Below are 25,704 nucleotides of genomic sequence, written 5' to 3'. Positions count from 1 at the left end.
CAGACAACTCGGTATTAGCAGCATGGCGGCCAACTGCGACATTCTTTATGCACTATATTTTGAAATCACTACAAAATACGTACTGATCTATCGTATCGAGAGTTACAAGGTACCTTGGCCCTGCTTGAATTACGAAGGCGAGTCGCGAGAAGTTTTGCAGGCTTGGGCGGGGCTGCACCCTAATGCAATGATTCATATTATTCGGTTTGCGGGCGAGTTGAACGTCTTCCATTATTGTCATTCATCGGAGGAAGTGGGCGGCGCGGGGCGGCGGGTGCTAGCGGCGGCCCCCGCTCTACGCCGGCAGTCAGTCGCTCGCCGACACTCTCGCTGCCCAGTACATGAGAGACGCGATGCAACTTGCCTCCGCTTGACGCATTCAATCCGTGTGTGTGTGCCTTCGATTCGTGGCCGGAGCCCATTCGATTGGTCCTTAGTGCACCCGGTCCGTATCCTGTGATCCTGTGCTACTTGCAGTGAGCTGTTCAGGGAGCTATTGCAGTCAGCAGTTGGGAACCCTCGATCCGACGGCTCAGCTGACCGGCGCGCCCATTGCCCAAACGCACGGTGAGTGCGATCGATCATTGCATGCACGCGCTCAACACTATGTTTCTATTTTGAGTCGAGCGAAATACCTACAGCCGATAAATAAAATCAGTCTGATAGATCCGTAAAGTGTCGCTGTAAAGGTTGTCAGTGCTTGGAAATGGATATTATTTTTGCAATGACAAGTACGTAACGAGTGAGTCTGTTGATAAACAGTGTCGGTTTACTCAGAATGAGAAGTACCAGCGTGTCCATGGAAAATTATTGTGTTATGAATTGTAAAACCGCACGAACAAGTCAAAGTAAACTTTTAAAAGTAAAACTTACGTACGACGCTTAATGTAAAGGTCACGGATTCTGGAAATTCAATCATTAGTTTTCTCCATTGATATCAGCTGATTCTCCGTCGGATGTCGCTCAACAATGAGATAAATATAAAATAGATCTTTAAACCCTATTATATGCACCCCCAGCCAAGTTTTAAATTAAAATAATGAAAAATTGTGCCGAAAAACATTTTTTAAACGATTACGTTAGTTATGAGCAAAGAGCCTGTTATCTCTTATCAATATGCTCTTGCGAAGGTCGCACTGATAAATGGTGACAGTAGCTGTAGAATGAGGAAAGCTTTCTGTATGGAAACTGCATGAAAATTCGTTAAATAAGATAATGAAAATAAAATATAAAATTATGCGAGTTAATGTGAAATAAAAATATTAGTTTTTATCAGGAGTAAAAGAATCTTAATTAGTTTTGAGTGTTATAAGTATGAAATATTCAAACGATACGCTAAATAATTAATAGCTACTAATCCTTATCTAGACAAATATGTACGGTCAACAAAACAATGATTTTATACAATCCTAATTGATCGTAAATTATTCTGCAGCGGAAGAAGCCTCTTACTGAGTTCCGGTACAGTCGCGTGCCCAATGCATACATAATTATTAATAAAAGGCTCCAAGAGTGGCCCACGTTTTGGAAATAAACCTTAAAGTATTGAATAATTCATAGTTATAATTAATAATAGTTAGAATAGTTTGTACAAAATTATGCTAATTCGCACATAAACGCTACGAATTTCGTCAACCACTTTTTGAACATTGCGAACAAATTTCCCAAATATTCAAATTAATCCACAAATCCATTATAGGTTATCTTCCAAATATATTATGACTCCAGAATAAAATTATTACTTAATATATATTTAGACATTACTTTAACTCGTCATTCCTCCAACAAAGTTAAGTAAAGTTTTAATAAGACTGGTTACAGTTACAATTACTTTAGCTTATTATAAGAAGTTACCGGAATTCATTCTTGTAAGACTCGCAAACATCCCTGCGACAGATACAATAAATGTAAGCATACCATTAAGTAACTGAAAGCATTCGAAATTTAAAAAAAAATTATCTGTTTGAAAGTAGATTTGAATTTTTATTCTAAATAATGTAACAAACCTCAGAATGCCAATGGTCGAATGTTATGTTTAAATATCATTATACGATCATTACTTGTCATGCTAATGGGGGAGATAACATTATTTGTTTAAATTAGTTTAATGACGCTATAACCAAACTACGATAAGTGTTTAAATATATCATAATACATTAATTATATGACAATAATGATTTGTCATTATTAAATTATACTTGACTATGAAGTCCATTGATATGGAATTACAGGAAACAAGTCCTGTCCACTTTATTGCAACCAAATTATATTTTTTATACGTAGTTTTATTCTTTTATGAAAATATATTTGCCGTTTCAAAACGAAGGACTTTTCTGTTATATCATTTAAATTATAATATTTATTTATTGAAATCACCTTCAAACTAACGAATTGAACTATTGTCCGATTATTCAGCAAAGAAGAATGCGTCCATCGCATTAGGGCAAATAGACTACCATATCTCGTATACAAAAGAGTATTGACACTCAGATAAGCATATCTCATACAGTATACTAATGTATAGTGGCTGTATATACTTTGTTCTCTTATCTTGTACGGTTAGCGCATTTATGGGACCGATAAGCATATAAATGCTCTCTCGCCATATCTCTACGTCAGACATACCGCTATTTACACTTTAAATTCACAATGTGCATTAGCGAAACCATGCGACTATTGATATGTTTTTAAACGTCAATACAATTAAACTGAATTACGTTCCATATTTACTTTGAATTTAATATAAAATTATAGAAAAATAAATACTTATATAAATATAATATTAACAGTTACGTTAAATTATACTTAAATAAATATAATTGAACGAAACCGTTTATTTAAGAATTAGTTAAGTGCGAGATCGCATTGTCCAAGTTCGTGAGTTTTATTCCTTTTATAAGTGTTGCTGGTTAGTGGTTCGTTCACTCAGGCTATATTTAGTGAACGTGCCGTCAGTATTCAGCCGAGCGCTGACCTACCACAACATTACAGCGATACATTTTGGGCGCACGCGCAGCCTTCGATGCCTCCAGGATTTATCTCTCGCTTGAATGTTAATGATCTGGTCACTTTACACATTTTTTTGTTGAAAGCCCCTAAGAATAATAACTCATTCAGCGCTTTCAATTTATATAAAAAAGTATCTCATCCTGTGGGTGTCTTTCTTTTGATTTATAAATATTGTTCAATCATTCAGAAACCAATTGTCTGGCTACTAGAAAAAAATGGTAGTTACTTTTTTTTATTAGTTTGTGATATAAATTATTAAGAAACATAATGAATGTTTTCGTAACGATTCTAAGAAACAAATTCAAATATGACGTCTTCTTATAACAACAAATGATTCATGATAATAATATAATCATTTACAGAAACAATTTAGAGCAATTACGCTACTCAATTTATGAAAGCTACTACTTAAGTTGTATCTCATTTTCATGTAGTTATTGAGGAAATTGATTTATTTTTTTCACTTGAAGTATAATTTAGTAGTGTTGTAAATTTTAATCGTGTTTTCGTGTGTAGACGTATTTACATATTAATCGCTAAATTTTATTGGCCCCTTTAATACTACTGCCATCGTTTTGAAACAAATTTGCAATTGAAATAAGTTTACTGTTACACAAAAGTTTTTGTACGAATATTTTTTATGAAAATCTTAAATATTACAGATTTAGAATAAACTATTGTAAAAAATAAAATAAAAGGTTAGACAATAAAATAACGAGGTACATAAAGAATGAGTCTGAATAAACAAGACGCCGACGTGTCAGCTATACGTTATACAACCCTCCGATTATGGCTTAGTAATCTGTTCCATTTCATATAACAATCTACATACTACATTAAAAACTCGATGTTTTACATGATGCTTGTATTTATAAATCAATGACGTGATACTTCAAATTAAAGTAAGAACATTTAAGTATTTAGTTTTTTCTTAAAATAAACATATGCATGTCGCAATTTTATACAGATAATATATAAGTGTATTGTATCTGTGACTGATGAGGTGCGTCGTTGTGGCGCCAGTGCGGTCAGACGTCGCTATTAGGTCTCAGATTGATCGGTGCTTCGTCGCCTGCCGTATCGAATAGACGTCTTGTTTTATCACCACTAAATATACGGCTATGTAATAGTAAATATATGTAACGTCAGTACATAACGTTTATTATGGCTCGGTTATAAGGCTTCCCGTCTGCCAAGAATAATTTAAACAGCCGTGCCTTATTAGATACGGACGCCCAACCCTGGCCTACATGTTAAACAGTCCGCTTATGAAGGATTCCACAAATGATCGACTGAATAATAATTTTATTCGCTTGCCAAACACAATGACGCGTTTATTTATTGACCTTTAAATAGTCACAATATCTATAGACGATAGCGAAAACTAGATATATGTATGTAGACATACGAACACCGAGATACGATTAATGTAGATATAGTTTTACGTATTTCGGATGGCGACGTAATCGAAGTGTGTTTTATTCTTTACGTTCTGTTATCAAAGTTATTTGTTGCAGTTCAATAATACATAAGGTTCCCTGTTAACAAGGTGACTGCATTACGAGGCTGTTTTGTATTCGTTACGTGTTGTTCGACACGTCGTTAGGCTTATTTCGTTTAATATTGTGATAAAGCTACGATAATGTATACACGCTTTTTAAATTGAATATATTTTTCGCTTTCAAATATTGGTTGAATTGTTATAATTTATATACTGCCTATATCATTATGAAATTGGAATGTTTATATCTATATTTATGTGTATATTTTTAAGTTCCCTGTATTTATTATTTGTTTTGGGCATAATTTTGATAATTCGTTTGAAATTTAATACCATTCTCAAATTGGTTGATGTACGATGCATTAAGTTTGTGCGACAAGGAGATATGTATTTCAGTTCTAAAAATATCTTCAAAAAGATATTAGACGATATACCTGATAATGTCAAGTTTGCTTGCATTTTAGATTCCCACTGAATTTATTTTCTACCCCAGCTACTTAAAAGTTTTGTTTTTGAATCGGAATTCGTTTGGTAAGATCTGATTATAGTTTTTATATAACTGTAATCAAATATCTCGCTTCTATCTATATCAAACTTTTATAAGACACTCCAAAGATTATTTCTGATAACTTTCGAGTCTCTCATAGTTATGAAACAACTTACGTCTAGTCACTGAAGCTGGCGATTTTTTTTAATTCAGTCAAAATAAAGAGGCATCATAAATTTTGTTATATTTTATCATAATATTGACATAATTACGCCAAAAAAAATTCGACTACTATTTATCTGTCATAATATTTCTTAGTTGTGTTATAGTAATAGTATTATAAAAGGTTAATAAATGTTACAATAGTTTAAAATAGTTTTAAAATGTTTGCTTACATTACAATCGAGGGCTCAAACTCGTAAAGTTTTTGTTAAGAATGGAATCAGTTACATCTATTTACCTTATTTTATATATATACTGTCGTATTTCGATTTAGACACACATAACAAGTGACTTTATTGGCGACTCGGTCGTGTGTAGCACTTTACGGCCAGTAAAATGTACTTTAATGTTCTTAGCTAGAATCGAGTCCTCCACTCAGTTCCTTTGCATTCAAATCTAGTACAATAGAAACACTAAACAGTTATATAACACTGTAATGGTACATAGTCTTTACGTATATAAAATTGTAAGAAAAATAACGTCTTGAGACTCCGCATTTTCCAGTTGCATTTAGGCGGAGCGGAGGGAATAATTCCTATCATAACAGTAGACTCTTTCATATCATAGAGTGTGAACGAGTGATTATTTACTTTTAGTCAAGTTATATACGAAAAACATATGTAAATAAAGCCACAAGAACAGTAAGTCTTTGATATTTGTATATATTTATACAATAAACGTTGACTGCGACTTCGATTGCGTAAAATTTGGTCTTGTATGAAATGGTTTATAATACTAAAATAAACATATTGAAACACAAACACAACGTCGAAAAAAATGTTATGTACCCCTGTTATCTTATTTTTAACCACCAAACGCTACACCCTCCACCGTCGAATTATCATCACTCAGAAAATATTATTCTTAAAACTAAATTACAATAACTCATATTGGACATATCAATTCAAATGTCGTATGAATATTATCGCTTGAAAACTTCACTTAAACCAAAAGGTTTTCTAACAGAAATGTCAACAGAATCCGTTTACCCAACTAAAACATTAAAATCGTTTGAAAATCAATTTCATATAAATTATTCGCGTAAAGCGTGCTGCATATGAAATATGAATATTAATTTACTAATGAATATTAATAATTTACGTAAACGAGGTGAAAGTTCAAACAACAAAGGTACGTACGTGTCTCTTACAAAAATATTGTTTTTAATAAATTATAATATGTAATTAGCGTATTAAAGTTACGCGGTTTCTCCTTATGTAGGAAAGATGAAATACACAAAGTGAAAATAATACGCGATTGAAAGTCTCTGTAATCATAATAAGAAGGTTGTTAAATGTTATTTGTACACCATATTTAAAACGATTTACATTAAAACCGTTAAATTATCGGACGAGTATTCTACACGTTCTACACCCGTGAATCGACACGCAATCACATAACACCATTCATACAAAATTAAATTATTTTAATGAAGCTCAGTAAAATTTATCATAATTAAACTGATTTTGTTTCAGAACTAGGGTTTTAGTGTTTTTTGTGAAACTGTATTTTATTTAAGCTAAGTTTACATCAACTTCGAATCAGAGGTAAGGTAAGTTTAGAAATAAATGAGGGAGGTAAGACGGAACATAGTTAAGTTAGTAGAATTTTAAACGCATTTTTTTTAGTTATTTGCTTCTCACAGCAATTTTATAATATTGAACGAGTGCTAATAAAATAAAAAAATCTCTACTATATATTTCGTTGAAAAGCATCACAGAGAGTATAACGAAATCCGATTATATTTCGGTGATCCTAATCCTAGAGAGATTTCCTGTCTTCTTATCATTTACTTTAAAGATTTTTGTCGGCGTCGGATTGTCCTGCCGCGACCGCATCGTGACACGACAATTTCTTGTCGCTTCTAATTTCCATTTTGATTAAAATTTCTTTTTTATAATTAATCCATTACAAATTAGTACAGGGAACATTTAAGAGTAAAATGTGTAATATTTTCCTACAATCACGATTATTAATTTCAAATACTTTAAAGAAATCCTCTTCGGCAATGAATGGAAATGGCAAAATGGCATAGATATTTTTTTAATATAATAAAATATACAAAATCTATTAATTGAGCTATAAGTTATGCAACATCTATATTATCTGTGGACACTCATACGACTCGTGCTCTGATATCGACAGCCGCTCATATTGTTATATCAATTACCATAGGCTAACGATGTTCTATAAAATTAATTACGCAGATCATAACATACATACTTAATGTTATAAGCCATTTAGTTTATTATAGTCACGGATATAAAATACAAACGAAAATCACAAAAAAAATTGTCGGCTTTAAATAAAAGGTTAACATTTTAATAAAGTCAAATAACAGCCCTCGGGGAAAACATCGACACATCGTTAGTTTGCCATTTGGTCACAACATGCACGACTCAAACAAATAAATAATAATAAAAAAAAACACACAAACGTGACTTTTGCTGGTTCCAGTTTAAATTATCGAAAAACAATATAAACTCTAGGCAAACTGACAAATCATTCTTTCGCCATAAAATGTTTTTATGCGATAAAACAGCATATTTTTACGTTTTGCTCGTGCCCCGTCCGCTGGGTTATTTACATATTTTGATAGCGATGAATTACAATTTACGATTCACATATATAAGTTGCCAAAGGCAGCTAGCTACATTGACATACCTTTCTCTTTCAATGATTTTATTTTTAGAGATCTCTGACTCAAAATGAAAAAGTAAACCGAACAGCATCAGGTCGTTGTCCGTCTGGGAGTCTGTCTGTATGAAATAACCTTTTTTTTTTTATTCAGAAACGCTTATTTGTACGAACTAAGACTTTGTACGAGATTATGTGGAAACTAAAAATCTCGAATACAGTAAAATAATATTACACACATCATATGAAATTTATTATTTGATTTTTAATTTTTTTCATACATCCCACCTAACCAGTAATCCTAAGGATAAAAAGACATATTAACATATATATCAACCTACTCAAAATTGATGTCAAATAAAAGTAACAAAGTCGGCATTAACTATTAAAAAATTAGCTTTAAAATGAACAGGAAAGCTTCACTGTCATTTGGACTTAATGTCTTTTGAAAGGACGTGGCGAGGAGAGGGTAATATACCAACCTGATTCCTTGATAATTGACACCATTAGATGTCGCCTGAACCCTCCGGTGTCAACTTATTTACTTCAGCAACACAATAGACACTTCCATCTTATAAACTTTTTATGCCTTTTCAACATATCTTATTAAGTAACATTAAATTGTTATAATATTAAAAAGCATGTGGTTATCACAAAGTTTTCAATCTACTTGTGTTTTATATATAAATATCTGAAATTTTTAATAATCATTAAATAGTATAATAAGTTTGATTAATTTAATTTAATTATTTGTTGTGAGACGCAGTCGTAAAATATTCATTTAGAATTTAATATTCTTAAGTAACGCTCATAGAAATTGAGGCGCGCGTTTAATGCCTTCGTTTATCATGAAAGTGGGGATTATGTATACGGATTTAGTATATATAGATTGAATTTATTTCAATAAATTTATTATTATTTCAGGTACGTACCGGCTTTTCTACACACGCAAGCTTCAATTATACCGTAAGTTATCATATTATTTACTATATTTTTCAAATAAAAGATATTAAATATAACAGTGCCTATTTGGAGCTTAAATAATTAATTATTATGTTATATATAAAAACAACTAACCTCAGAAACATTTTTTACTAACAAGTTATAGCTAAATATTCTCTAACTAAAACCTATAACAGAATGCTTTTAAAAGAACCACCTGTTTTTATCCTCATAAACTATTGAACAGTTAGTATAAAAGCGTCAATGGAATCTAACATCAAGGGAGTTTAATTTAACAAATTTTTCCCCCATCTTGAATAATAATGAAATTTGACTATGAGTAATAAATATCGATCGAGCTCCCGACGATACTAGGACAATGCAATATGATGGTGTCAGAACATAGAGGACGTCGAACGTGGGATCTTCCATTAAATCAGAGGGTTCATAACCGTTGTTGGCTACCACCCGCATTATCAAACACGAGAGCCAATCACCAACTGACTTAGAGCGACCGATATGCTGAACGTAAATGGCTTTAGACGTTCACTAACTAATTTGACTCACTCCGATAACTATTGCCAAGACACGATTAACCCGTAGTTACAAACATGGAACTCGAATTCAATATGATTCCAAATACGTGATTTTACTTTTAGACCTTAATGTAATTAATTAGAAGTTCGAATTATGTTCCGTTTTAAACCTGCAAAAACGGAATGTTAATTGGAAGCAGACGAGTCATGTTTCAGACGGCACTTCATTCCAAAGCTTTTGTTTTTGTAGCAAAATTTAAATGTTCGTATTTGCTTCTTGGTTTTATTGAGATTGTTTATTGATTATATGACGTCTAAATAATCACTGTGACATCTTAAACTTGTATCTCTTAATTTAAACATATTGTTTATATACTATATGTAAAGGTTTTGTCAGAAAGATAATTATTGAAGTGCATATAATCACACAAAAGGTAACCGTCCCTCTCCTGAGTCATTGTTTTTCATCCATCATCAGCATCGTGTTTAAGAATACTCATAAATAATCTCCCATAATAGATTGTACCGAACGGTGCGTCATTCCTTGGATATATAGTAATCACACTTTAGAAAATGTTAATAGAAATAAAGATACATAATAACTATATTAATGAATCACCCTAGTATAACAGCTTTCTTGGTAATTATTATTGGCTGTCGATAACTTTCCTGACTCACTCACACAATGTCCATATTTCTCTATACTTATAAACAGCTAACTCACTTAATGTTTGATTTAATAATTTTTATATCGTACGTCGAGACATGGACATCGCACTTCTGACCGGAGAGACCTCCACTCAATCTCGTGACGTAAATATTTGTCGTGTAACCGATCCCCGATCGCTGTCAATGACATTTATATGATATCATATAATACACTAAATGTTCTACATGGGGAGTAATGTATCGGATACAAGACATCAATGGTCGTAACTCAATAAACACGTGCCACGGGTTCTGTAAAAAAATACCTTATTATGTTACGCACGTTTCATTCGCTTGTTATAAAATAACAACCAGCAATTTTATAATTTTATTGGTTCGAACTTGCTCTACTGTGGAAGAAAACACTTATAAAAAAATGATTTTTTTTTGTGTTTTATTACACTATAGGTTTACGAGGTTTATTTTAGAACTTAGTCAATTTTACACTATTAATATTGAGGTTACTTTATAATTTTTAATAAGAATCATCATTGCGCTGGACAGTCAACATTAAGGATTGTAATAATGAGGCACTGTTATCTTGTTAAAGAGCATCACACAGTCAACAACAATAAATTGTACCCATACATTTGTTCTGACGTTAAATGTGAATTAAAGTTAAATAAATAAAACTATCGAATAATATCGTGAAATACAACGCTGTACACGACTGCGTTCTCGAAGCTCAGAAACTCTACACTAATTAAGAACTTTCCCGTCTGACGTAAATTAAAATGTCACCAGATAAATTCTTGCTGTAAAATTGCAAACCATTTGTAATGATAATTTTAGTGCACGATTGTTCGGGGTTCCTTATAAATCCTTTTCCCTATAGGTTATCTTCCTCATTAAATTTTATTGCTTCCTGTAGCGCTTTTAAATCTTCATTTTTATACCAAAACTTAAACTGTACTCACGAAATCGAAAATGTTTACATTGAAGATAAATGCTTTATAATAATTAGTAAGTAATGTTATTAATTAATTATTTTAAATTTTACATTGTATCTATAATTCTTGATTTTAATGTTAAAAATATATATTATTGGATTAAAAATTTATTAATATTTCCGTATCAATCTATAAATCCTGCTTTTTTTGGCGAATAACTGGGTTATTTACCGACGACACGGATCTTTTAGTCCATAAAGAGAAACAAAATTGTAATGTATTATGTAACTCTCACTTTAGCAGTAAATTATCTTCATCCAAAATCAACATTATTGTTTAAGAAAAATAATTTATTATCTAATTCTGATTGATTGTTTAAAATAATATTCTCAACATTTCTTGAACATATAATTTTATACGTTTAAAGACCAAAAGAATTCTTATTTTTACCTTTTTTTGTTTTAGAAGGTCATAAAATATCTTATAGCAGCAAATATCTTTATTATGAATAATAATAGTGTCTGTAAATACATTTCAAGTTTCATAATATCCTCCTGGTAATGTAGTAGCGCAAACAAAAAATATTATTGATAGCTCGTGATTTTTTACGGACGAGAAGTAAAAACAAGTATTGTCTGTAACGACCTAAAATTGCTGTTTTTAAGGTTGCACCATCAGATGATTTCAAAGAAACTCTAATAAGATTCGAAGGCTTCTTAGATTCAAAGACATCTAACTACTAATGTTATCTGAAAAGTGGCACATGTTCTTATCTAAGGAAAGTAATATTAAATGTGTTATTTTATAGTACTCTTGCAATCATTCATTCAAATATTACTCATTAACTACTCCTCTACTTAGAGATACTCGTCCTATTTTATCCATAGCGATATACTGATGTAGGTTCGAAATACGGCGATCACAAGTGAATTACTGAGGTTAACTGAATATTATGGCATAACTTATAGAGTTATAACCATAGCTCTGTGGTCCTTATTACCTATGCGGTTGGAATGCAAGGCGCCGGTGAATCACAGGACGGCTGAGGTCGCGTTGTTAAACGATGTCGTCATTCCGATCCTCTATGAAAATAAGTACACCATTATACCAGAACTATAAATAATTTCAGTTTTGAGTGTGCTTCATACGTGTTTCTACCTCTTAGAATAAAATGACAGATTAAAATAACAAAGATGTTATCCGCTTCAGGAATGACACTTCAATATAAAATAAATATAAAAATCTACAGCGGAATACATTATTCCTTTACATCGGCTCCAATGTTATGGTGAGAAGAGAAGTGAAATGGCTTTTGTTCTGAAAACTTTTGAAAATAAACGATAAAAATACAACCCTCATACTACAAAGTAACTATTTTCAACGAACTCGCTTTGTAAAACTTTTTCAGCGAGCGAAAACATTTCTAAACGTTAGTTTGGTTGCGTTTTAGCGGGTTTTGTATCACTTATCGGTTAAGGCTATTAAAAACATTATTTTGTAATAGAATTTCGTCTCAATCAAACATAGGATATTCTGTTCATAGTAATTTACTTTTATTAAGATAAATTAATATAGATATTACAATCAGCTTTCATTCAATAATCTTTATTTATCTGTAGACAGAAACATCAAATGTAGACGACGCCATTACGTAGCTTGTGATTACTGCAACTGTGTCATACTCTGCCCCTGTTCATTCGACGAAACATCTGCGGGATGAATAATAATAACAGTATTATTTATTCGGGCATTCAGTCCATTATTTACAACAACACAACAAACTAGAAGCTTTCTAACATTATATTATTGAATATTACTATGTCAATTTTACATCTTTTTTACTTTATAAATATATATGACACAGCTAATTTATATGTACAAGGACGTGGAATAGCATTGAACGATATTATTGTAAAAAATATTACCATTTTATTCTGATCTACATATATTCATATGACAAATTCACGGATATCTTTTAGAGATTCTCACTATACGTGCAGACATACACGCATACATACAACGCCTTACCCACTAAACGCCCTGTCTCAAAAGCTATAAATCGATCTTACTAGTATTCACTTTCAAAAACATTTATTTTTTGGAATTCCCGAATATAATTTAAACCTTTAGCAATCATTTGTTTTTTTCAAGCACCAACTTAAAAAATTCTCAGATGGACATAAGAAATAAGGAGTCATGTTGTAAGGCTTAGTTTTATTTAAACCATATGTGGATATATTAATATTTATTCGATTTTGGATAGTAGCCGTGATGGTGTTTTAATAAGCAGTTTATCAAACAAATTCAGAAAACCTCGTTGGCATAGTGATGTAATGTACCATAAAATTCTGATTATTACCTCTTTTTGATTTCATTTACGTGTGATATGTATTTCAAATGATTCCAAATGAAATACAATTCGTCACAGTTTAATTTTTTTCGTTTCTCATTTTATTATCGTGCTATGAATGTATGACGCGAGTACAGCCCTAAAGGTCGATCCGTTGGGGGCGTTCATTGGCGAGAATTGAGCGCTTCCCGGTTGCCTGTCGAAATCACAATCCATCCTACGTTATTTGTTGGGACCTAGATCCAAATTTATGGTCACAATTAATGTTGCATTGGTGATGTCATACGTAATGATACTATGAAATTCGTATCCGAGTGATAGTGAAGAGGATAATCGTACAAAACTAAACGGAGACCAATCTAAATTTAAACTATTAAAATTTCATGTCTACTTATCTTTTATTAATATATTAAAAGAATAAATGCATTCAACATCCGTGAGTATCAAATGTAACAGAGGCTGTCAACTACTCATTCATCGATGGCCATCTGGTTGAACACTCCGTGCGTAAAAAGAAACGTCTATGACAAAGCGTAATAAATTAGAAATTCAATTTACGAAGTCCGCTTTATATGTTTCAAGTTAGATATTGGTTCCAATTTGTCACTGCAGTTTGTCAACAGTATAAATAAGTTACTTGTTTTTCTTTGTCTCTATTAAGATAGTAAGAAATAAATTATACTATAATCATTTCTACGCGTCATTTGAATTGTTCTAGAATACTATACAACTGTCACTATCACGCGACACTGATGTTTGAATTTAGTAATTTGTCGGATGCGGGAACAGTTAGTGTTTAGTGTCAAGTATTATGTATTATTTATGAACGCGTGGTCCCAGCATACGTCACTATCGCCTGTTATTTGCCGGCCCCAATTGCTTCTTTGTACTCCGCCGCATGTCGGTCCGTCACTTCCCTGCTCATTGAATCATCTATAAATAGCCTTACAGTAAATCTAAATGAATCGATTCCTTTATGCGGCATGGCTTTCTTAAATCTAACGTGGCATTTTCCTCGCAACTCACAACAAAGTTCACTCCAAAACAACAGTATTTCAAAAGTTATATTCAACTTTTCCCGTTACGGTTGCTTGTAACATTGCATTCCTAACTGTTAAAATTATATAATATCGGATTTATTCTTTAGATTTTGTTAGCTGAAATGTAAAAAAAATGTATAAAGCTATTTTGAAATAATAAAAAAGGATAAATTCTAATAAGAACGGTCCGAAATTAGTTAAGTAACAAGTAAACCATAGTATCACAATTCGACATGACAAATAATGTATGCAATTCAATATATTTAAAGAACATTTTAAGAATATTAAAGGGTAAATAGTTTTGTACTTTTATATCGGACTTACAATACGAAACCCGTGAGATATCTGGCGGTTTAATATAAGCAGTTTATAAATTTTTCATGTTGCCGTGTTGTTTAGACTTCTCATTGTGTAATCCTTTCTCGGTAGCAATATTGTAAATCGGATTGACAGAATCGATACCTTACTAGCGGTTCACACACAATATGTAAATGTTTATCGCATGTACCGACCGCTTCCCCAGATTAATTCAATCGGATGAGCTCGCCGGATATATCGACCCCAGCCGGACCTTTTGGGAAATGGTGTGATCATTGGTTCCCTTTCGGATAGCGATTACGAACCAGATGATTTATAAGTTTTATTTGGTACTGTAATAACCTGTCGTGTAATTATACCACATTTCGTGCATCTTTATATTCTTACTTGTATTTTGTTTCATATAGTAAACACGTGTTGAGTAAAAGCTTGCTTTATTATAAATTTAATGCTATGGAATATCAACATTCAACTTGACATGTTACACATTAATTTCAAACAACCACACATTCTAAGAACGTGAAGAACGTCTATTGTTTTAGTATCAACTCGCGACACAGGCACGCTTCGGGTGGTTCACTAGTGAGCGTAGAAGGGAAATTAATTTACTCTATAAAACAGATTTTGCAAGCGTAGTCGCAATAAACAGAGGATTTCATTTAGCTGAGTTCAATGGAGAGATCTGTGTCAACACATTTCTTGTAATAAACTTACACAGATAAATCCAAGCCATCACTTTTAAGAGTTTCAAAGCGAGGATATTTAGCCGGCGTTATGATTTGAAGGAACGTTTTGCCTGCGGGACAGGCAGACTCATTTCCTGAGTTCACGAGCCGAGCCAATGGGACGATCCGAAATATTATTTTAAGCTTCCGCGAACATCTCTCAACGCACTACACCCGTTTGAGCTTTGTCTGTATTCAAATTTCCATCTCGCTTTGTGTTTTCCAATAAAGTACTTACTGCTACAATGGCATCGCTTCACCAGACTTTTAATAACTTTTTGTTGATATTGTGTTGCAACTTTTTATTAAAAGATGTTCTGAAATTATTTTAATATGTTTATTATATAAAAATAGAATATTTTATTTCGTCTTTGTGATAAAATCTTAAATGCTTTCACAGAACTGCAGATATAAAATTATTTGCACTACATTATGGGTGTTTCCAAGTGCAAGCTTAGAATAAAGTTCTCGTCTACATCTTAATCAATGATACGGTACAAAAAGGTAAACTGTAGCTTTCCGTTTATAGAGTGGATGATGTTAAAGGATATTTTTGCGGAAATGCTTCACTAAAGCGTATTTACGTAGATAGCTACTGAGCTACGAAAGCAGTTTAATTAAGGCTGGTATTTAAGGTTGCCATCGGCGAGCTCTGATTGCGCCCCCTTCCACTCACCTTCCCGGACGCCTACCTCCTTTTAATTTTCAAATACAACAAATACTTTCGCTTCTCCGAGACGCCGCTACTTTCATTTCGCAATAAGTTAATATTTATGCTGCTTCTATTTCACCTACGCCTCTTTACAATGCCTGTGACCGGGATTTATTATTTTTGCTTGATATGAAATCCACTTAACCCTTCACCTTAATAAGTAACATTATTTATTATACAAAAATGATGAATTCAAAAATGTTAATAATAATCTTTATATAGATAGAGAATTTTTATTTTAAAACTGTTTAAAGTTCATAAATATTCAAACATACAAGTCGACGCTAGGCGATTAACTTTGCTCTAGTAATGTATATACACGTGTATCGTTTCAATTAGCAGAAGAATCTTAAATGTGTGTATTTCAATGTCTGGATAGCGTTAGATTCCATCAAGATTTTCTATCTGCATAATTCATAGTTTTTTATATTTTGGTCTTTGAAACTGGTCTATGAAAATTTATGTATAAATAAAATAGGAATTGTAATTTTATTAGTACATTCTCAGTTTATCAGACAAATGTTCCGAATTATTTTTAGTTTGTGAATATGCGACTGTTTAATGTACATTTGTCTCTTAAATATTATATATTTGGACTACTTTTTTGAAACGGGGTTTGGTTTATTTAAAACTACAAAGGCGATGTCGTATAATCATGATCTTTAATTTTGTTGGTACATTTGTCAGTAATGACAAAATGGCCGCCAGGATCTCTGTGTTATATTCCAAACGCATAATACGATTGCTGTAGGCGAGTCTCATCTCCGGTTGTTTTACTTAGCGCGATATTCAATGGACACACTTCAATACACCCGCCAAGGATGTCGATGTAACTGAAAGCGCCATTTGTATTTCTGTCTGATTAAATTACTTCTTGGAATTCAAACGAGCATAAAGATAATAAATTGTTCTCGACACGACATTTATGTTTACAGCTAAGAAAATGAGTGATAATCTTATTGGGACCAATGAAGTTCTTTTGTATTAATTTTTATAACCGGTACGTGAATCTTATAGACAACCCTATTACCTTAATAAATTCAAACATTTTTAGGGTTTAAATGACGTCAAAAATTTGTCTATGGTTTCAGGCGTATTCGATTTTTTTAATTTGTAAAATGTACTATTTAATAAATAAAATTATATATATTTTTTTCATTTAATATATTTGTCTTAGTTTATCAATTTAGTATTTCTTCTTTACGTACCTATAAACTACAAACATGTGTCAAGCATTTAGTCCTGGTCTTTTAATTTGTGACGTCTGTCAGTTAGTAGACATTCTAATTTTATTTATATATACATATGCAAAAATAAAACAAAATAAAAAAAACCATAAGCATTTTTTTTATATACGACTAAAGTGTCCACGTTTCTGAACGTCTCGTACAGTTTAATACGCATTGTCAAAATGTTTATAGCGCGAAATGTGACATTTCACGTGATTCTCGCTTTTAATGATACGTATACGTTATTACTTGCTCGACAGTACATTTGAGCCGTTAGATAAGTCTGCTGTTTCTTGAAATTTATTGCGTTGTAAATCCGCCCGCCGTTCTGATGACTTGCACTCTGTACCCGGCTTTCAAACATTTCTAGTACTTTCAGTGGGGGACATTAATTAATTTCGTCGCACAGCTCGTGCGTTCAATTTGAGTGACTCCGTTCTTTGGTCCTTTTTGTTCCGTCCTCGAAACACGATGTGAATAAAATTTTTTCTTACATGTGAATTTTAATACGTAGAAACTTTTTGCTATATTTTTTTTGCTCTTAATTTGTTTACATTTTTTTACTTCTTCCCAGGGATTGCTCTATGTATAAAATGTTACGAATTCAATCTGCCAGTATATTATAACTGAATTTGTATAGTATTGTAACGTATACTAAATCGAGTATCGAATTCTAAAATTAGTAGTTTATTGTCCTCCCCTAATTTATCCAATATGCTTACTCATACGATTGGTTCTCAGTTGTCTAATAGTCTTTTATGCTGAAAACCGAATCGCTCTATTAATCGTGACTTGCACTTCACCCAACTAAGCTAATTATGTCTACCCTCGACCCACAAACTTAAATTAAAACACCCGGAAATGTTTACATTATACACCACAGAGTATGTAATAGGAATAGTTCGGTTTCTCGACATTAGCATTAAAAAAAAAAAGTACTGGAAAAATCTTTTGATTCGAGTTATAATAAAACAAATTACAGGTTTGTTTGACTCGACGTTTAGTCTTAAAAGTAAACGTAAAATAGCAAAACATACATATATGTTTTATTAATTCCCCGTACAGTTCGCCGGACTGAAGCCGACCGCCATTTTTCTGCGGAGATTTAAATTTGGAATTCCGGTGTGCGAGCGGGAGAGGCGCGTGCCATTGACCTTGCGCCAGGGCCGCACGCGCCGCCACGCTGCACTTAACACGCCAATATATTGCATTATCATACTAAGACAAAAATATAGATAATGATTACAAAGTAAGGAATCTATGAATCGTACTTTGTACAACCGTGTAATACAATATTAATGTACGGGAATACATGACATTATATGACAAAGGTCATTTTATCTTTCATATTATTTTATCTTTTGATTATCTTATATAACTCTATTGTTATAAAAGCCGTAATTCGGGATTTGCTAAAAGACGCGCGGTTGACAAGTAAATAATAGGCCGTCTGCGGGACGTTAAGATGTAACGTTTACACTCATCTGGAGGACACTACACATTTCACCGTTGCGTTGCGTTGCTACGGGTTATACCGTGCGGCGAGAGCTCGCTCATTAGACCCGTTCACAAACAAACGAAAGGACGCGCCACACTCACTGGGTACTTAATTAGGGAAATTGCTTGTTTACATATCAACGCTCCGAAATTACATCTACATAATGAACTCGGTGTAACGCATCGATTGGCGCACACATCTGTCTGGGACCGTCTGGCTTTGGTTTGTTGAAAAATGAAATAAAAATGAACAGTTTCTCCATTTAAAACGTCCACACACGTATTTCATCAAGGGGAAAACGTAAAGAAAAATAAAATAAGAATGAAAGTTCAGAAACGCGGGTTATACCTAATATTTCACCTATCACGTCTAGACAGTATAAATTGTGCTTTCAAAGAGGGAGCTAACAATCCAACTAACCGCTTGTAAGTCTACGGGCACAGCGCTCTTAGAAAATAAATCATTGGAAGCGCTGATTGAGTCTATTCTATTCCCCTTTCTGCAATACTGATTAGATAAAGCCATCACTGACTTTTATGTCGATTAAATATATAACTAGGACATATTTCTTAAATCTTCACAGCAATTACAATTTATCAACAGTAATGAATACTTTTTTTTTTTTAATAAAACGTCTAGCATCTGACAATTTATCTAAAACGTAAATAAATGTATTTTTTTTTCGAGTAAATTATGTGAGCATTTTAAAATTAGGCTGGAGAATGAATTCCCCTTAAATTGGCGGCGGACTTAAAAAGAATTAGAAATTTGTCATTTGTAATGGTCCTCTTGTCCATTAAATACACTTAAAGTATTTACAGATATACATCACAAGAATGTCTGTGATGTTTCGTATCTTAACAAATTATATTGCAAAGCAAATCACAGTTTGCTTTTAATATATGACTTGTTAGATAGTGATATAATGTAATCTTTATTTCCGTTTTTTTTTTATTCAAACGGTTTGCTATATAGAAGTTATATAAAAGTTCCTAACTAAAAACAATCAATAAAGTAATATCTATTCTAAAATTTTAGTAATATAGACCATACGTTCGTATTTGCCATGCAAAATGGCTGCACTCTGCGTGCAATCACAATTAATTCAACTCGCAACATGTGTGGAATAGCTCCGCATAAAGTTTCAGTCAAGAAATAATTGCCGTCACAAATAAAAATGTTTCTCTGAATCGGACCACCTCTAAGAAGACATTCGGTTTTCGTTTGCTTACGTTACTTGATATCGATAAGGAATCTAATTGCAAGGTAATTACTATCAGATAGCAATCTTATCAAAACATTCTTAGACATCAATTAAATAAAAACATTCTAAACAATGTAATAAATAAAAAAAAACGATTGGGACCTCTATACTAAGTTAATTCATATATCAACAATGTGGTAGTTTATATATAAAAAGATCGAATAGATTTTATTTTAAAAAAGAATCATTGAAATAACGGCATAAATTATAAAAGGTTGCTAACATTACCTTGTTTTACACACATTACATTAGTATACATGTGATTATAAGCTTTAGTGAATTTTGTCGAATTTACTTGGATAATGTTACCTAAACTCAAATTACCACAAGGTCCGTAAATGGCATCTTCCCCACTTAATTAAAACAGCTCTTAGCGTAAACCCATTCTCGGAAAGCCGTGATAAGAACTATTTATTCCTCTGGCTTAATAAAGGTTAGTTCACACGCTAGTATTCTTATTTTAAACATACATTATAGTATATATATTTGATATAATACTTGGGATATGCCAGCGTTATTTTGTTACCAAGCTCCGCTGCATTCCATGTATCATTACCGCCAATTATGGTCACTTACGATTAATAAAGACTTTCAATATCGATAACAATACGATAATAAAACGATTTTCATGTAGTGAGCACGCCGTTTATGTGTTATATTATTGGTGCTGCTATCTCGCGAGTATTTATTTATAACCCTTTTTCTATACATATCATATGTATGACACGTCCCTTTTCCTTTCTCCTTCTTTCATAAGGCTGGAATGAATTATTTTTGTCAATAGTGACATTAATTGAGTACGCCAATCGCTTATACAATTGTTCACAGATTATATTTTTTTATGTTATCTGTGATCATACCTTCCCGTTATGTGAACTTTAATTTAAGAAATTGTACAGGAATATTATATATTCATGTAACATAGTTTGAAATCATACTAAAAACCAATATTCTATGTGTAATGTACCGCGTTTGTGGGACCATTAATATGCAGACTGGAGCGCAATGCAGAAACGTGTAACAGACAGTCGTGTACCGTACAGACAGTGAGAATGTGTGAGTCATATAATAGAAAAGACAATACATCCGGATAGAGGATAGGGGACATAGAATTACCGATCTGAATTTATCTCCTGCAGAAAACTTTAGACGTAAAACATTCTTCGTCTATTATCGATACTATTCTAACATATTTTTTAGAACCACAAACGCTTCGTCTAATACGTCCAGACGGTTTGTTTACATTTTAATAATTTATTCACGAGTTTCGCCAGTTGATGACACGCTTTATGTTAATGCCAAAAGATCATTGACATTTCAAATGTAAAATTAAATTCTTAGAACACGACCAAGTTAATCAACGTGGGACACGTGTAAAAGCACATTATAAAGCTTATAAGGCTATAATAAAAAAAACAATAGACATTTGTTGTCTTACCACTAAACCCAGTCTTGATTTAATGTATTTTGATATGTTAAATAATCAAATAAATTACAAACATTATAATGTGTATGAAACAAAATTTCATATCTAAAGAAGGTTACAAGATATTTTATAACATTAAAACAACCAAAGCTCATACAATTTCTATAACATTTGAACGGTTCCTGCTTATAGGACACCATTAAAACAGGCTTATTACGTTACCACATCGGTGTAAAAGCGCCTAATGTACCGGCGTCATGTTACGAAGCGAGTGCAGACATGTGCCATACCATAGTTCCGGCCCGTCTGACCCGTTCAAAGACCGATTATAACGGAATAACGGATAAACCGATTGATAAAGTAATACGGATAATAAGATCCGCCCTGCGAGTCTTGGAAACTACCACCCATTGAAACAAATGTACCTACATTTGTAAGGATCTCCTTAAGACTGTTCATATAGACTTGTCACTAATGCAGACTTGTATCAGTTTGTATTTAGTTTTTGTTAGATGTTATTATTATTAACATACTCTGGCTTCTTAGTATTGCATGATACCTCTTTAAGCCAAGGTTGAATCCGATTCTAAAAATCATGAGATCATTGAATTCACGTATCCAACGCGTTTTTGTTCCGTGGAAGGATGTCGGAGAAAAAAAACAACCGTCTTCTTCGTAAGGCCAAAACGTTCTGCAAAAAAAGAACAATCCAGTCGAATCTTACGACAAGACACCTGTACTCCTCCAAAGCAAAAAAAAAATTAAGAAAATGTATAAGACATATGAGCATTATACGAATTCGTCTTGAATCATCCTGGTTTTATTACAGTGACAGAAGTTGGAGCGTAATGAAATTTAAACAGTAAGGTGTGAAGGTTAATTCGCTAATGTCATTATGTTTTCTCGCTGTCTGGGAGCCTTCTATATGAGGTACTTTAATATTTTACATACATTTTAGAGACGCCTACATTAACTATTGATGTGTTGCCATGTTATGAATTGTTCTCAGGAGTGCACCTGATGTAATGCCGTGGCGGCTGTAATATTTAACATATCACCGCTAAGTATAGCATAACCTAGTAAATTGAAAGCTGGGTGGTGTATTTTTATTCATCTTCATTATGATATATTGGAAAGAGTTAAGAAACACAAACATATTGATATATTAAAGGGAGTATCGTATCAAAATACTTATGGCAACATTGAAATTGATTGTGTCCAAATAAGGTGGTCTCTTATTTTTTGCCTCCATAGTCGTTCATGTTTATGACATGCTCGCTCTGTCGTGTCGATTTTTTGCAATAATGTATTGACGAAACAATTTACGACTTATCCCTCTACGTATGTGCTTTGATTCGGTGATTGCGTTGGTATTAAATGCATTTTACGTGTGATAAGATGTACGTTAGAAGCGAAATGTTAATTTTTCGCAGCCGGATACCGTATTACTTTCAACTAGACGGAATGCGGCCACTGACCACCTTCTAGTGCGCCCGCGCCGCACCCGTCTGCCTCGTGTCTATTTCCCCACTGTTCACACAATAAATACATTAAGCTTATTGACAGAGAATATTGACGGTATGTGAATTGATGACGGTGACATTGATTTCGATCATACAGGTTTTTATTTCTTAATTTTAGTTGATTTTAAAGTTTACTTGAGTGACTTATACGTTAAACGGGATTTTTATTGGTAATTAACATAATTGCTTGTTTAATTAAATAACTAATATCAACCGTTTATTAAAAGAAGTCACTAAATTTATTACTACGTTTTTTTTTATAAAAGAAAAAACTTTGTAATATTCATGTCCTTAAAAACAAGAAAAAAAAATATTTTAGCAAACATCTTGACTTTATAATTTTATCACAAATCAAAGAAAAAGTACTACATGTACCATCCTGTATTAAGCCTAAGGTAATGTTATTATTATATAATACTTTTAATTCGTGTGTGAGAAATTTATATTTAGAATTAACACTATACGTGTATATATATTTAGGTAAACCCTAAATGGAACAGTCAATATTTAGCATATCGTTAGATGTATTTGCAAATGTGTCTAGCCGCAATCGTTTGACGAACTTCACTCTGCCAATACAATGACCAGACGCACCAAATTTTGCAGTCTCAAAGCTTCAACAGACAATAAGACAGGGAAATCAAGAATCAACCTTATCGCAAGTACATTAAAAACTGTTTTCCCATGATCTTTTCAAAGAGGCGTGGAAGACTATTTACCGTGTTCCTTAGTCTGTAAAAAGAGTAATGTAAAATCTTTTAATTTCGACGTTCTTTCTGGTACACGTACTATACGATAATAGTCCCATACGACAACGTACGGATAACTTTCAACAGTCATTGAATGGAGGGTTCGATGACCGAAACGAAACGTTCGAATTTGCATGTGTCAATGACACGGTGCAGCCGCGAGCCTCGGCCTAAAATTTTCCTTTCAGTTGACATTCCTGAGACAGTTTTCGCGACCTCGTAACACAGACAGACTTTTACAATAGTGAAATCAACCTTCTACTTATTTAATTAATAATACATATTTACACATTTTTACTTAAACCTGTTAAACTTATTAATATGACCGGACACTTCACTTAATTTTATATAAAGTGGGAATTTTAAGTCGTGCTATAAAATATTATCTTCTATTTTAAAGTCAGACGAGTCGATGAGATATTCCATTTAGGACATAATAGCCAAAGAGTTGGGCAACGACAAGAATCTTTCGGCCATCAAACACTTCGCTTCGGAACGTGCAAAATCCAATAAAGAACTCGCACCACCTGTAACTTATTACATTCCTCCGGCGATGCCCGTCTCAAATTTATCTTTACTTCCCATGCCCAACTTTTACTTTGAAAATTCCTTCAATTACAGAATGAAACTTTGATCGCGTAATGTTTTATGAATACGATCTCGACGTGATTTGTTTATGAATTTTGTTTAATAATGTACCATAGTGTTTTAATGGACTTTCTTTATTCAAATTGTATTGTTTGATATCTATGAATGATAAATATGCAGGTCTTTTTATTTTAGTATTAATAATTGAAACGGATTTAATTTATATCAATTGCTGTGGATGCCAAGAACTAAAATAGAATTTATGACTCCGTCTCATTGTTTGCTGAAGAAAATGCCCTTGTTTATTTCAAGGAAACGGTAGGAGAGTCAAAAATTCTTTGATATTCGCGTCGACCTATTTACAGTAAAACTTACAGGATATACATACGAATAGGTTATTACAATATAAAGACAAAATAGTGCTAGATAAAGAATGATAGTTAAGTTTTGGTGAGACAATGGTGTTCCCTAGTCACCTAGTGGGCGGAAATCTTAATTGCAAATGCGTTATTTACATATACGCTTTGTGCTCATCAAAGGCGTAATTCCAAGGCGAGTTCTTGTAGCAATATACTGATATATTAATTATTATTCTAGGATGCATGTCGACCAAGGTGACAATATATAATTTTTACATCTTATAAATATTTGCACTCCGTTTGCACAGATTAAATAAACATATAAGAGTTATTTAAATTCTCAAAATTTTTACGTTATATTAATTCAATAGGATCTTTAGAAATCTTCAAAATAACAAAAAAAAAAACAATCAAAGAGTTATTATCATATAGATATGTTATTTATTAGACTTTTCTGCTGAATTTGAACTTTTTAGCTACATCTCACTAAAGTAACGAAAATAACTAAACTATTTTATAATATTCAATAATAACAGACGACAAGTTCATAATTAATTCGCATGTAGAGCAAACAGATTGTAATAAATTTAATTATAAATTTTCCATATATAATTTTTAATTACGCCGTTTCGTTAGTTTTAATTAGTGGTTACCTGTGCATGAATACGTGTATAATTGGCAAGTGTTTGTAGTGTTAAGTTCTGTTGAGGCTGTTTTAACGGGAATAAGTTATAGTTGAGAAAAACCACTACCTCTTGGGCGAAACCTTAATAAAATATATTATTTCTTTATTACAACTTACAATGAAGCTTACATAAATAAAAAAAAATGTATAACTTTTATTTATACATAACTTAATTATGATTTTTAAACCAATATTGTGAATATTGAGAAAAGTTTTAGTAAGATATCTACCATTATTGAACGAACAAACGCCATTATTTTAGATTATAAGTCTAAATAGCATAACTATATTTGTTTTAAAATAAAA

At 32.4% G+C, this 25,704-nt stretch overlaps 1 protein-coding gene across 4 annotated transcripts in view; it reads left to right on the top strand.

The window, feature by feature from the left end:
• The first annotated feature begins 300 nt into the window (after positions 1-300).
• LOC116770200 (protein alan shepard) overlaps positions 301-25,704 on the top strand; it is a 58,896-nt gene continuing 33,492 nt past the window's right edge. For 2 of the 4 annotated variants that reach the window (XM_061527907.1, XM_032661569.2), the window contains exon 1: positions 301-567. The gene's annotated coding sequence lies outside the window, so the exon portion shown is untranslated. Of the gene's footprint in view, positions 568-8,780; positions 8,823-25,704 lie in introns of all 4 variants that reach the window. The other 2 variants (XM_032661568.2, XM_061527908.1) reach the window with 2 other exon arrangements.

Source organism: Danaus plexippus, assembly GCF_018135715.1.
Source record: "Danaus plexippus chromosome 13 unlocalized genomic scaffold, MEX_DaPlex mxdp_15, whole genome shotgun sequence".
NCBI lineage: Eukaryota > Metazoa > Arthropoda > Insecta > Lepidoptera > Nymphalidae > Danaus > Danaus plexippus.
This window is presented reverse-complemented; position numbering and strand designations above follow the sequence as displayed.